Source organism: Procambarus clarkii, chromosome 2, assembly GCF_040958095.1.
Source record: "Procambarus clarkii isolate CNS0578487 chromosome 2, FALCON_Pclarkii_2.0, whole genome shotgun sequence".
Classification (NCBI taxonomy): domain Eukaryota; kingdom Metazoa; phylum Arthropoda; class Malacostraca; order Decapoda; family Cambaridae; genus Procambarus; species Procambarus clarkii.
The window spans coordinates 11,564,365-11,580,873 of record NC_091151.1 but is presented as its reverse complement, the minus strand read 5'-3'; positions in this window follow the sequence as shown (position 1 = coordinate 11,580,873).

Here is a 16,509-nt window from a genome sequence, read left to right as displayed (position 1 = left end):
CGTCTATGCGTGCCGTATATGTTCTCTGTATTCCCTCTATTTCAGCAATCTCTCCTGCTTTGAAGGGGGAAGTGAGTACTGAGCAGTACTCAAGACGGGACAACACAAGTGCCTTGAAGAGTACAACCATTGTGATGGGATCCCTGGATTTGAAAGTTCTCGTAATCCATCCTATCATTTTTCTGGCTGTCGCAATATTTGCTTGGTTATGCTCCTTAAACGTTAGGTCGTCAGACATTATTATTCCCAAATCCTTTACATGCTGTTTTCCTACTATGGGTACATTTGATTGTGTTTTGTACTCTGTATTATGTTTAAGGTCCTCATTTTTACCGTACCTGAGTACCTGGAATTTATCACTGTTAAACATCATGTTATTTTCTGATGCCCAGTCGAAAACTTTATTAATATCAGCTTGAAGTTTTTCAATGTCCTCAGCCGAGGTAATTTTCATACTGATTTTTGTGTCATCTGCAAAGGATGATACGAAGCTGTGACTTGTATTTTTGTCTATATCTGATATGAGAATAAGGAAAAGCAGTGGTGCAAGGACTGTACCCTGAGGTACAGAGCTTTTCACTGCACTTGGACTAGATTTTATATGGTTGACAGTTACTCGCTGAGTCCTGTTTGACAGAAAACTGAGTATCCAGCGTCCTACTTTACCGGTTATTCCCATTGACTTCATTTTGTGTGCTATCACGCCATGGTCACATTTATCGAAGGCCTTTGCGAAGTCCGTGTATATCACATCAGCATTCTGTTTCTCTTCTAATGCCTCAGTGACTTTGTCGTAGTGCTCAAGTAGCTGTGAGAGGCACGATCTTCCCGCTCGAAATCCATGTTGGCCTGGGTTATGAAGGTCATTGGTCTCCATGAAATTGGTGACCTGACTCCTAATCACTCTCTCAAATACTTTTATGATGTGCGATGTTAGTGCAACTGGTCTATAATTTTTTGCCAATGCTTTGCTCCCTCCCTTGTGTAGATGGGCTATGTCTGCTACTTTAAGTGCATCTGGTATCTCCCCCGTGTCCAAGCTCTTCCTCCACACTATACTGAGTGCCTGTGCTACCGGCACTTTGCATTTCTTTATAAATATTGAATTCCATGAGTCTGGACCTGGGGCCGAGTGCATGGGCATGTTTTCAATTTCTTTTTCAAAATTTAGTGCGCTCGTGTTTATATCAGTTATATTTACCGGGGTTTGAATATCCCGCATAAAGAAATTGTCTGGATCTTCCACCTTCATGTTGTTTACTGGAGTGCTAAACATGTCCTCATAGTGCTTTTTTAGGATTTCACTAATTTCTTTGTCATCCTCCGTGTATGAACCTTCACTTGTACGAATAGGTCCAATACTGGCAGTGGTTTTTGCTTTTGATTTCGCATATGAGAAAAAATATTTTGGATTTTTCTTTATTTCCTGAATTGCTTTCTGTTCTAACTGCCTTTCTTCAGTTTCATATGAGTGTTTCAATTTCCGCTCGATTTCTTCAATCTCCCTATTTAAATTATTCCTTCTTTGACGGGAAATTCGTGTCTGCATAAGCAGTTCCGTTATTTTTTTCCTGCGTTTATAGTGTCGTCTGCGTTCTCTTTCTACGTTAGATCTCTTTCTGGCTTTCCTCAAAGGAACATGTTTCAGACAGACTTGATACGCTTCTGAAGTAAGTTTTTCTATTCCTTCTGTAGGACTTGTATTATTTAGAACAGTTCCCCATGGAATGTTTGTAAGTTCCCTGTTTATTATCTCCCAGTCTATCCTTTTATTATTAAAATTGAATTTACTGAATAGCCCCTCTCGCTTTATCAACGTTTTAGGTCTATTCTGAATATTGATGGTCGTTTGCACTTCAATGAGTTTGTGATCTGAGTATGTGGTATCTGATATCGTAATGTCTCTGATAATGTCTTCATTGTTCGTAAAGACCAGATCTAGAATATTTTCATTTCTCGTTGGCTCTGTGCTACCACTACTCCCTCTGTGCTGGCTGCGAGGTTCTCAGCAACTTCTTCCCCAAAGACAAACCTGCAACCCATTTGACACTCCAATAAAAATGTTTCCCCATAAACAAATAAACAAAAATAATCACACAATATGTTTGCCTCCAACATCCATCTGCTCTCTACATACTGTGAGAGTGGACTCCCCCGTTTTGGGCAGGTCCGTGCTCCACCTCGCCTGGCGGGCAGTTCCTCACTCACTCAGGGAGGGTCCTCCACCGCCAGGCAGTTGGCTTCAGGCGGTCGATGGGAGAGGACGTGCTGCTCGTCCCTCCAGCTGTCTCTCTCATCTCCGTCCTCTCATTTAGGCTTCCTGCCTTACCAAAACATTTCTAACTTATCAATAAACATACGCTACAGTCGCTGGGCACACGACTAACTACAAGTAATCACTATAAACTGGCTTATATCGGGCTTACCACAGATTGTCTAGTCGAGGGCACTATCCTTCTGATGGCGTCTGGTCAGGGCGCTATCCCTCTGCCGGCGTCTGGTCAGGGCGCTATCCCTCTGCCGGCGTCTGGTCAGGGCGCTCCACACAGCCCACGAAAATGTCTCTGGGCAGCTTAATAAACTCTCCTCGCTGTCCAGGACTTGAGACCACAACGTTCTCAGCTCAATTCCACAGCTGGCACGTCTGCACACTTCTCTTCTCTTGGAGATATATCACTAGGGGTTAATTTCTGACGGGAGTTCAAACGGAGCGTGGCTTTCCCCTGCGATGTTTGGCGCTCAAGTGAGGTTAAAGCCCTCCAGAAGCAAGCCTCGCACCTCCAGCAAATTATCCACATCTCCTAACCAGTCATTTATCTGTTTTCTTATTCACTGCCCATAATCTTAAATTGTTCATTGAATCCAACAAACTATTTTACATCTGCGTTATCGCCTCTATATTTCCTATACTTTTTAGTTAGGTCAGGCTTGTTGAATAACTCTCAAGGGGGAGACTCGTTTCTCCTATAGGCTGAGATCATAACACTATGTAATTTTGTGTGTCTGATTGTGTCGTTTTGTAATGAGTTTATGTATTCTAGACGGTAGTTAGCTGAGTCAATCTCACACCAAATAAGTCAATATTTTGTTGTTAAATCAACCGAACATTTTAAAATAAATAATGCACTATATAGAAAGTAGGAATAGGCAACATTGGCGTTTTATCAAATTAATAAGTTATGGAGAGTCAGCATTAACAAAATCTGAGCAGTATTTTGCTAGCCGGCCCTCGTGACTACTCTATGTGAAATTGAGTGCATATATGACACCCAAACTTCACCTCAGGTGAAGAAACGACGACGTTTTGGTCGTCCATTTTTTGATGTGTGGGTTGAATATCAAACCTTCAGCAACCTTATTACGCCTCATAAAGTTTTCATATATGTGGAATGAGTTAAGTTGTGCATTATGTTATGTGTTAAGTTATGTGTTATGCAAACACCAGTTTGTTAATAAACAAAAAACAAATTTTGGAAATTTGAGTGTCATTGTTGTTACTTAAGGATTTTGGGGTTTACAATAATCATGGTGTGACGTGCCAATTGGTTCACATAATATCTCATTTTAGTCGGGGTTCAGCTGTATCCTGGTCATGGCCGAGTTGCAGCCAGTCGGCTCTGCATCATTTTGCACCATGAAACGATTTCGATAATAATTCTTAAGACAATAATTTAGTTTTCAAACCAATGGATCTTAAGTTTGACATCACAAGCTATATCTTTGACAGCTGGAGGTATACATAGAAATACCTATGGAGGTATGCATAGAAATACCTATGGAGGTATACATAGAAATTTCTATGGAGGAATACATTGAAATACGCGATTTCTAAGCACAAATCTTCTATCATTATCAACGCTTCGTTGTAGATTTCTGCTGTGAAATTCATGTTCGTATATGAATTTTCCTTGCATATTCGACATACAATATCTCCAGCCATATGCGATTTATATTTCGTCTATAACTCTGTTGGAGATGAAGGAGAGCCGGTGGTCAATATGACTGCAAACAATGCACGATTTTGATTTGTATGTGACGTGTTGGACGCATGAAGGCCCCTTAATGCATACATCCTAGTGTCGGTTGTTCGGCAATAAATTCAGAGCTTGACATGCAATACGGGAAATGGCATGTGTTACGCCGTTGCCAAATCTCAATTGCTGGAAAGACGTTGGACCTGGACCATTTACCAACAGCATGCGAAGAAAGAAACATTCATCCTGATTGGGATGAACGGTGTACAGTTTGCCTATCGTAGTTTGTTTGAATATGCCAGGTTGTCCGTCGACTCGCTCTCCTCGTTTGCGTCGTTCAAATTATTTTCTACTGGCATTCCATGGCACGTTGTAGCTGGTGGCTTCACAGCTGTTTGTTGCACATTTGCAGTTGTGAAATAAATGTGTTGTCCATTTTCTTGTTTTCAAAACAAAAACAAAAAATAATAACAAAATATTTCAATTCAAACGCAGATCAATTGACACAGCTCAGTTTCACCACCAATTGCACTGATGCACTGAAAAATAAGAAGAACAGTTAAAAAAACAAAATGAAAAAATAAACAAATAAACTATACCCACGAAATGAACGGTATGGTAAACAATACAGCTCAATTCCATCGCAATGTCACACAAAATAATTAAATCAAAATGAAAATAAAATAAAATCTATGAAAATTAAATTTATCAAAGCAATCGGAAACATTGAAATGGAATCGTAACATATATTGTATTCCATGTGTTACTCTGACATGCAACAGATGGTGCTGTTTTTCAAAAAAATCTTATTTTTACCTCTCACAGGTGTGGCATCTATACTGTAGGTATTTAAAACATGCACGTATTCGAATGCAACGTAGTGTCAAAATTTCAAAGCAATCGGTAAAGAAGTGTCGAAGATTTCCCTCACATGAAAAACACATGTAAAATAGTTTCACAAAAAAAAACATGTTTTTTTTCCGGTCACAGAGGTGACATCTATATAGTATGTATATAAAACCCCGCTCGGATGTGAATGGAACGTTATGTGAAAATTTTAAAGCAATCAGTGAGAAACTTTCGGAGATTAGCGATTTTGGACAAACGAACATTTCCATTTATATATATATGTCGCACCTAGTAGCCAGAACGCACTTCTCAGCCTACTATGCAAGGCCCAATTTGCCTAATAAGCCAAGATTTTACGAATTAATTGTTTTTCGACTACCTAACCTACCTAACCTAACCTAACCTAACTTTTTAGGCTACCTAACCAAACCTAACCTATAAAGATAGGTTAGGTTAGGTTAGGTAGGGTTGGTTAGGTTTGGTCATATATCTACGTTAATTTTAACTCCAATAAAAAAAAATGACCTCATACATAATTAAATGGGTAGCTTTATCATTTCATAAGAAAAAAATTAGAAAAAATATATTAATTCAGGAAAACTTGGCTTATTAGGCAAATCGGGCCTTGCATAGTAGGCTGAGAAGTGCAATCTGGCTACTAGGTACGACATATATATATATATATATATATATATATATATATATATATATATATATATATATATATATATATATATATATATATATATATTCATATATATGGGCCAATAGGCCCTCTGCAATTACTTCCATTCTTACCTTCAATACCCATTGTTTCGTGTTCTATCCTGTGTTTAAAATTTGGTTCACCTCACCCAAAACTGTTGTAACATATCACCTCACCCAAAATGCGGGTATAAAATGAAAAATGAAAGCTGTTTAAATCATAGCATAAGTAAGAACTCTGTTTAGTGTTTGCAGGTAATAGTTGTGTGTGTGTAAACTAAAAGTCTTTGAAAATGTAATAAGTTATTACGAAACGCGTTCAAGTGTCGCGTCAGACTAGAAATAAAAATGAATTTTGGAGAATTGATTTTTCAATTACCATCAACAGTGAAACGAAACATAAGAAATATTGAGAAAATTCGTGTTAGAATTATTAATCTTACTTTTTCGGTCATATTTAATAATATATGTCTACAGGAAAGACTGCTACTAAAATATACTAATATATATATATATATATATATATATATATATATATATATATATATATATATATATATATATATATATATATATATATATATATATATATATACTGAATTGGTGCCCCAATTCACACTGAATACAAGTGTATTTGCAACAGGGTGGAAGCAGACCAATACGGACTGCATGGGTTGCATTGCGGAAGCACAAAGGGCTGGCATGCAAGACACAACGAGGTCAATGACATCATCAAGAGAAGCCTCGTCTCAGCTGGGTGCCCAGCGGAGAGAGAACCTCACATCCTAGGGGTCCAAAACCCGGATTTCCCCGCACTTCGCCCTGATGGCATCACCATATACCCATGAAAGGAGGGTAGACAGTTGGTGTGGGACTACACATGTGTATCCACCCTGGCTGACACCTATGTACACTTCGGAGTTGATCAAGCAGGTGGGGCGGCCAACCACAGGGAAACAGCAAAATCACTCAAGTACAGGCGACTGGAAGGTCAATACCTCTTTGTTCCCATAGCGTCTGAGACGCATGGCCCCTGGGGCAAGACTGCCTTGGGATTTCTCAGGGAATTGGGTTCCAAGCTCATTGACGTCACCAGAGACCCAAGGGCTTCCAGTTTTTTATTTCAGCGTCTCAGTGTGGCGATCCAGAGGGGAAATGCTTGCTGCGTCCTCGGTTCCTGTCCAGAAGCGGAGGAGCTTCATGAGATCCATAACCTTTAGGCATTTGTCTTGTATGTTTTGTAACCTTTATATACACAATAAAGGAAAAAAAAAGGGAAGGGGGTGGTAGGAGAAAAGCACACAGAAACTGTATTGGAGGGGACCTACATTCCCTCCAATGCGTTATGTGTGGTTTCCTCCGAGGCTATGGGTCCCCCTTCTTCCAGGCACAGGTGGTACTCCCTTCCCTATTGAATAAAATATATATATATATATATATATATATATATATATATATATATATATATATATATATATATATATATATATATATATATATATGTGTGTGTGTGTGTGTGTGTGTGTATATTTTTCCTCCGTGGTCTGACATTGTCATATATATATATATATATATATATATATATATATATATATATATATATATATATATATATATATATATATATATATATATATATATATATATTTACACTAAACACTACACTTATGAACTACATTTATGATGCACTGTGTATGAAACATTTGACATAACCCTCGCTTTTTATTGGTTTGGGTGAGGTGGGTATTGGGTGAAGTGGTTACATGAGAATATAAGTAAAGGCAGAAGGCCTATTGGCCCATACAATACATTGAAGTGGGTAGAATATAGTTGTGCATTAATTGGCTGTTGATTTCTGGTGTTGCCGTTTTGATGTGTAGTGCCTCGCTGATGTCGAGCCGCCTGCTGTCGCTGTAGCTATCGATGATTTCAGTGTTGTTTGTTAAGATTTCTCTCGTGATGGTCTGGTTGTGAAAAGAGATTATATGTTCCTTGATGGCGTCCTGTTGCTTATGCATTGCTTATGCATTAGTCGCCTGGAAAGAGATGTTGTTGTCTTGCCTATATACTGAGTTCCTTGGGGCTTAGAGTCCTCAAGTGAGCTTTTAAAGGCATAGATGACGTTGGTCCCCTTCAAAGCGTTCTGCTCGGTGTCTGGGGAGTTTTTCATGAGTTGATTGGCCTTTTTTTTTTTTTATTTTATAATAAATTATTATTTGTATTTTCTGATTTTTTTTCTGTAGGGATAACGTTCCTGTCAACAATATTTTTCAGGTCCCTTTCCTCCGTTTTATGAGCCATCGAAAAGAAGTTCCTGTAAAATAGTCTAATTGAGGATACAAGTGTTGAGTTGGTTAACTCCTCACAGGTTGCATGGCGTTTCACCTTTCTTTTTATGATGTCTTCAACGAAACCGTTAGAGAAGCTATTGTTTACTAGGACCTGTCTTACCCTACAGAGTTCTTCATCGACTTCTTTCCATCCTGAACTGTGGCTGAGAGCACGGTCGACGTAAGCATTGACAACACTCCTCTTGTACCTGTCTGGGCAGTCACTATTGGCATTGAGTCACATTCCTATGTTTGTTTCCTTGGTGTTGACTGCAGTATGGAAGCCTCCACTCCGTTCCGTGACTGTTACATCCAGAAAGGGCAGCTTCCTATTATTCTCCAACTCGTGTGTGAAACTCAACACAGAATTCCGCTCAAATACCTCCTTCAGCTGCTGCAGAGATCTGGCATCAGGTACCTATGTAAAAATGTCGTCAACATACCTTCAGTATATTGCGGGTCTCAAGTCCATGTCAACAAAGACCCTCTGCTCGATGGTGCCCATGTAGAAGCTCGCAAACAGGACACCTAGGGGAGAACCCATGGCGTCCCCATCTACTTGCTTATACATGTGCCCATCTGGGCTCAAGAAGGGTGCCTCTTTAGTGCAGGCTTGGAGAAGTTTCCTCAGTATGCTTTCTGGCATGTCATGAGGAGTGCAAGCTGGGTCACGATACAGTCTGTCTGCTATCATCCCGATTGTTTCGTCCACAGGAACGTTGGTAAATAGTGACTCCACATCCAACAAGGCTCTTATCCCCGTGGCCCGTGCTCTCTGCAGTAAGTGAACAAATTCCTTGGGGGACTTCAAACTGAAAGCACGGGGTACGTAAGAAGTCAGCAAACCGTGTAGTCGCTTAGCCAGTCTGTATGTGGATGTGGATATCTGGCTGATGATTGTCTGAAGTGGGTTTCCAAACTTGTGCTTCTTGACATTTCCGTAGGCATACCCAGGTTTGTATTCTCCAACAACTTTTCGCAGGTGGAGACTGGATTTCTTGGCGTTCACAGTTTCGACGTTAAAAAGTGACAAGGTTTCCGTCTTCTCTGGACCCTAAAAAGACTGATTACGTTTCGGTCCGTCCAAATACGTTATTGATTCAACACTAAGAAGCTGCGTTTATTTTTTTTATTTATAAAATAAACACAGAGGACACAAAATAAGGCCAATAAAGAACATACAGAGAGCATGAAACATACATGAAGGATAAAACCAAATAACACATATCCTTGAACCATGGACAGGACACAGAAATTGAGACAAATGGGAAGAAAGCTCGAAGAACAGAAAAAACACAGAACATAAGCCCGAAAACAATCCAATACTGGGCATACGAAAAGTATATAATACACCTAAACACACAGACCGGGAAATCTAAATCAGACCCGCACACATAGCAAGCCAGAAGGACCAAACATAACCCAACGTACACACACATAACCGGAATACGCAGGAACCGAGAACACAAACCGGAACCACACACACACACACGCAACCTCCCACCCCACAACCACACACACACACACGCAACCTCCCACCCCACAACCACACACACACACACACGCAACCTCCCACCCCACAACCACACACACATACACAAACACCGCAACACATAGGAAACAGGTGCAACAGGAACAAAAGACTAATAATCAACACCCCCATACATGTGACGTTAATCTATCATCAGATACGTCTTAACATAGGCATCTCAAACCATCCACTCCCACTTGGTCGGGCGGACGCCGCGGGCGCCCCGTGAAATCCGGAACCACTGTATCAGGCGGAAACACTGGCGGAGGCTGCCGCCCTTGAGCAGAAGACACCGAGGACGAAGGAAGAGGCTGGAGAGGCGGAAAGACTGCCGCCGACAAAACAGGAAACACCAAAGACGAGGGCGGAGACTGGAGAGGAAAGCAGTACCGCCGACGATGAAACAGGAAGCACGGAAGAAGAGAGCGGTGACTGGACAGGCGGGAACGCTGCTACTGACGAAGCATGAGGCACAGAAGACGAAGGCGGAGACCGGAGCGGCGACAAGACTGCAACAGACGAAACGGGACAGGGGCACGATACCCGCCGGACGAGCAGCCTTCTTCTGGACCAATACCAACCCACTATTCTCACCAGCATCGACGGCATGGAGAACCACCCGCCCACGATGATTCGGAACAATCGGACGCGAACAAGGCACCCGAAGCAGGAACCAAGGGCCTCACACTGGCCCCCCACCTCAACAACTGGGTCCACACCAGGATCCAAGCCACCCGCCGAAGCCACATCAGCACCCTGCATATCAACCTCGCACTCCACAGTGGAAGCGCCCTGGTCGTTGGTCGGAGACTGCCGTCGGCAGTCTGCCCTATGGCGGGGCAAGCACGACCCAGCAGGACATCAGCCTCGACGACATGTGGCACGAGGCCACATTCCACAGTGGACACCGGAACCGGAGACAGGGCAGGTGGAGCTGGCGGAAGGAAAGGGGCCAGCACAGGCGAGGGAGCTTGCGGAGACGCACGCTCCTGCAGAGAAGAAGAATCTGGTAGAGGCGAGGAAGCCTGCTGAAGCGAAGAGGCCGACTGTGGGGGCGGGACCCCCACACACCACCACCCCGTCACACACACCACCATCCATACTCATGGGCACACAAGCCGAGGAACCTAGTAACGCCACCGGGTCATCAGATGGTAGGGAAGCCTCTCTACTCACACCATCACAAGTCGACAGGTCATGTGCCGCCAACGGGGGAAAATCCTCCTTAATAAACAAGTTCATAGGTGCAGCCGCTACTCCAGTACAGGCCGCCGCTTGGTACCCCTCAAGGTTACTACGAAAACATGTCCTGGGCTGCCCTGAGTAAAAAGGTATTCATGGTGTAGCCATCAACGTAACAGTAGATGGAACAGGCAGCTTGAGACTCAGGGCGAAGGTCTGGGTGCCACATGAGACCACGCGCCACCTGCCAGAAGACACGTTATTGAACCATGGGGAAACCACGGTCCCAAAGTTCCCAAAATTAAGCCAAAGCAAATCATTAGTAAATTCAAATGGGACTTCATGTAGCGCCACATACGTGAGGGCGCAGCAGCGGTCCGAGACAGTGAAGGTATCACCGTTATCCAGGAGGGTAAACAAACGCCCATAATACCGGGCCACAAAGTCACGATAGACAGCTGGGGAGTGGAACTTGACAAGTGCTCGTTGGGTCGTTAGCAGCTGTATATGAAATACATCAGACACTCGATCGCGTAGCATATCCAACAGAATGACATCCACCGCAAGATACGTCGTTTGGCCAGAGAACTCCAGGCCTATAGTCTCCATATGGCGAAAAGGGCGAGGAGGGGGGGGGGGGTCCCATGGCACTGACACAAAGCAGCCGGAGGGCTGCGCTCCCGGCCCGGGCACATCAACAGTCGGGGCTGCACTGAGAGATGCGCTGACCTCAAACCCTCACACGGCGACCTCTGGCGGCCGAATCCCAGTTTCCGTCCTCTCTGGACCCTTAAAAGAGTGACAACGTTTCGGTCCGTTCACATATCTTATTGATTCAACACTGAGAAGCTGTGTATAGTTAGTATTAGTGAAGGTGGTTTGTATGGGGTTTGGTTACCTCGGTAATTATTTGAAGTTACGAACCCTTCCTCAAGTCCAATAGGTGAGTAATTCAGCATATTCAGTAGACAACTTTTAAGACCCTTCAACATTCTATAATATAAGGATTCTCAATTATATCACAAAAATTTGTTGTGTGATATTTTATCAGGTTTTAGGCATACCTGACCTTACAAAGAGCTAAGAGGCTCTGAATGCATATGTTACTTTTATGTTAACACTTCAGGGTGATAGTGAACCAGGTACAACTCCAGACAGAGTTGCAAGCATTGTAAGGGAAGATAATTATCAGGAGAGAGCACTATGCCTTTACGACTATATAGCACTGGGAAGGGGTCAGGATAAGGATTTGGGATGGGATGGGGGAAAGGAATGGTGTCCAACCACTTGGACGGTCGGGGATTGAACACCGACCTGCATGAAACGAGACCGTTGCTCTACTTCCCAGCCCAAGTGGTTGGACACCATTTTGTCAAGTAGAGTATATGTAAACTAATCGTTTACGTAAGTTTTTATTTTGACGATGGCGTCAAAATAAGTTTTTATTTTAACGATCAGTTTTGACGATGGACAGGTGATAGCATCCCCGGGGTGACGGTGGTAGAAAGGTGAGTTTAGAACACTGGAAGACAGTAAAGTACCAGTGCGAGAAAAGGTAAAACTTATTTGTTGTAATTCACATGTGGAACATTTTCCACAGACAGGAACGGTAAAGATCAGGAGTCGAGATATACGAGCATTTTGGTCAATGATCATGTAAGGGCCTGCTAGTATTATCTACCCATTTTGCGGGTTAAAGTTGAAGCCGTACAGGAAAAAGAGAAACAATGAAGGAAATTTAAAAAAATCAAGAAAATGCCCCCTGAAGAAAATTTAAATAATAGAATTATAATCAACAAGAATCTGTATGTATACAAGAGAATGCCTGTTTGTTTGTTTGCCTGAACTCACCTAGTTGTGCTTGCGGGGGTTGAGCTTTGGCCCTTTGGTCACGCCTCTCAAAAGTCAATCTACTGGTCTACAGATTCCTGAGCTTCTCGAGCTCTGTCATATCTACATTTGAAACTGTGTATGGAGTCAGCCTCAACCACATCACTTCCTAATGCATTCCATTTACTGTCTACTCTAAAAAGTAGTCTCTACAGACACTGAAAAAGTTCCTTCTAATGTCTCTGTGGCTCATTTGGGTACTCAGCTTTCACCTGTGTCCCCTAGTGCGTGTATCACCCGTGTTAAGTAATCCATCCATGTCTACCCTGTCAATTCCCTTGAAAATTTTGTATGTGGTGATCATGTATTTCCCTGATCATAAGCTCTTCTGTCTTCCAGTGATGTGAGGTGTACTTAACTCAGCCTTTCCTCATAACGCATGCCTCTTAGTTCTGAGACTTGCCTAGTAGCATACCTCTGAACTTTTTCCAGTTTCGTCTTGTGCTTGACAAGGAACGGTCTCCTTTGCTGAGGACGCATAATCCAGGATTAGTCTTACATACATGGTATACAAGGTTCCGAAGGATTCCTTACACAGGTTCCTGATGGCAGTTCTGATGTTAGCCAACCTTTCATATGCTGGCGATGTTATTTTTTTCATGTGGGCTTCAGGAGATAAGTTTGGTTTGATATCAACTCCTACATCTTTCTCTTTGTTCGTTTCGTGAAGGACTTCATCTTCCATTCGGTATCCGTTGCCTGACCTATTTCCTCCGTCTAGTTTCATTACCTTATATTTACTTGGGTTGAAGTTTAGTTGACATTTTTTGGAACATTCTTTCAGTTTGTCTAGGTCATCTTCCAGCCTTATACTATCTTCGTCTGTCTTAATCTGTGTCTTCTGTATTTCTGTGTGATTGTGCTTGTTTGACTGTCTGTCACGGATGGAAGACAGACGCTTGGAACTATAGCCTCAAGGAACATTGTATAGTGACTTATGATTGTATGACGATTGTCAGAGGGTTATTAGGGGGGGGGGGAAGGGATGGAACCCCATTTTCTCCATTAAGAAGGAATTGTTCTTATATCGACATTTAATGACTCGTAGGCAGTATAAGATGTGCGTTTGATTGTTCACAGAGAGAAGTAGAGGCTTTTTATAAGATTTTTCAGCAGTTATGAGCTTTGAATCAACGTGGATGGCATTGTTTTTATGTTACTCCAGCAGGTTTTGTCCCATGGAGGAGAGAGAGAGAGAACACGAGGAGGAGACAGATGGAGGTGGATAGGGAAGGATGGAGGAAGCGAGGTATAGGAAGAGAAAGGGAGGAAGGAAAAGAGATTATAACGTTCTCCTGCTTATTGGATATCGAACTTAGTCATTACCCACCACATATATTTATCTAACATACTCATTCCCCACCACATATACTCGTCTAACATACTCATTACCCACCACATATACTCATCGAATATACTCATTACCCACCATATATACTCATCTAACATACTCATTACCCACCACATATACTCGTCTAACATACTCATTACCCACAGCATATACTCGTCTAACATACTCATTACTCACCGCATATACTCGTCTAACATACTCATTACCCACCGCAAATACTCGTCTAACATACTCATTACCCACCGCATATACTCGTCTAACATACTCATTACCCACTACATATACTCGTCTAACATACTCATTACCCACCACATATACTCGTCTAACATACTCATTGCCCACCACATATACTCGTCTAACATACTCATTACCCACCACATATACTCGTCTAACATACTCATTGCCCACCACATATACTCGTCTAACATACTCATTACCCACCACATATACTCGTCTAACATACTCATTACCCACCACATATACTCGTCTAACATACTCATTGCCCACCACATATACTCGTCTAACATACTCATTACCCACCACATATACTCGTCTAACATACTCATTACCCACCAAACATACACATCTAACATACTCATTACCAACTTCAGAGTACTAATTCAACATATTCATTATGCATCGCGCAAAATCATTCCATATACTCGTTATATACGCCTCACATTCTTATTATTTACCCCTCATACCCATCCAACACTATATTTACCCTTCTTGCATACTCAACATACTCCTTTCCAACCCGCCACCATACTCACATACTCACCAACATACCACTCCCTCCACGGATCTCTCACCCGTCTAACTCCTCCTGTCTAATGGAGGTGTAATTCCTACCTCACAACCGTCCCGACCTGCAGTTGCAACGCAACATTCAACTGGGCAGATTACACCAGAGGAATATTTGGGTTGCCTAATAACTCTGGGATCTGTATAAGTGGATTACCGTGTTATGTACGATATAATTTCCCCTGACTAACGACCCTTAGCGGCCAAAGGGTCCCCACCATTTTGCCGTTTCGTGATCAGTTAAATTGTTGTGTATTGCAGTGTCTTGGTGCTCAGAATGAGTGAAAATAAGCTCATTCGACGTAATTAGTTTGTCGGTATTTGTGTCGTGTGACCGCGGGTCTTTGAACGGTTCACAGGGGGGATACGACCTGCTGACCTTTGTATGGTTGTTAAGACCATCATAATGCTCTACTGACCAGCCTGTAAGTATACTACTGACCAGCCTATAAGTATACTACTGACCAGCCTGTAAGTATACTACTGACCAGCCTGTAAGTATACTACTGACCAGCCTGTAAGTATACTACTGACCAGCCTGTAAGTATACTACTGACCAGCCTGTAAGTATACTACTGACCAGCCTGTAAGTATACTACTGACCAGCCTGTAAGTATACTACTGACCAGCCTGTAAGTATACTACTGACCAGCCTATAAGTATACTACTGACCAGCCTATAAGTATACTACTCACCAGCCTGTAAGTATACTACTCACCAGCATGTAAGTATACTACTGACCAGCCTAAAAGTATACTACTGACCAGCCTAAAAGTATATTCCAGTCCTGAATATAGTCCAGGACTATATTATACTATGACTGTATATTTACCAACAAAAGAGGTGAATCGAGCGATGTACATATCCAAAACGAATGTTTATGTACGTCAGAAAACCTTATGTATTACAACCACATTTAATTTCGTTATTTTTACTTAAATACGAATATGAAAAAGAGATGATTAAAATGATTAATGATCAGGAGACCAAGAATGGAAGAATGAGAAGCTGATAGTTATATAGATAATATATTCTTTCTCGAGAGTAATGGGAATATGTAATCAATAAAATTAAAAGTTTTTCGAAGCGAATTCTATTCATAACTAGCTGTACCCTGCCATGCGTTGCTGTGGCTCAGCAACGCTGTTACGGACCCGGATCCAGCGTCCGAGCACGGAGCAGTGACGACCGCGCCATCTGTGGGTCAGCTCCCGAAACCCCCTCCAAATGGACGACGACACCTGGTGAGGACGAGGTGTACTGGCCACAAGGGCCAGTTTCCAGTCCTGTTCAGCTCACAACACAGCCGTCGCTGACCTCTGGTGAGGTGGTGCTCAGACGACAACGCCATCTATGGAGTGGATACGTCGGGCGTTTGTGTCTAAGCCTGTAAGTGAGGTGCTTTAGTGTGTCCCTGTTATTGTTGACGTGTCTGCTTACAGAGTCGACCTGGGTCTGCATGTAAGGGAAGTTGAGTCAGTCTACCCAAGGCAGCCGTCTCGACACCAAGTGTTTTGCTGCAGCAGCTGTGAGTCGCCTCCCGGATGAACACTTTGGTGTTACCCTGCCTGAGAAGCGGCAGTTGAGGATTGTCATACCCGGGACTGACTGGTGGAGACGATTAACCACTGGGGTATTGTGGACAGGAGAGTGATCTGTGGTATCACACGAGGCTCCTGACTAGGGCGCTACCCTAGTATCGCTCGTGGAGTGGCCTGACCAGCGTTGCTGACCCGGAACCTGCCAGCTGTCTGCTGGACTTGTGGTTGCCGGCCTCCACGGCGGTGCCCCCCGTGGAACTGTGTTTTGGCTGGCCTGTGGCCGGGGTAGACTCAGCTTTTCGAAGGATTCGTCGTGAGGCCACGAGAGCACCGAGAACTTGGCACCGAGAAG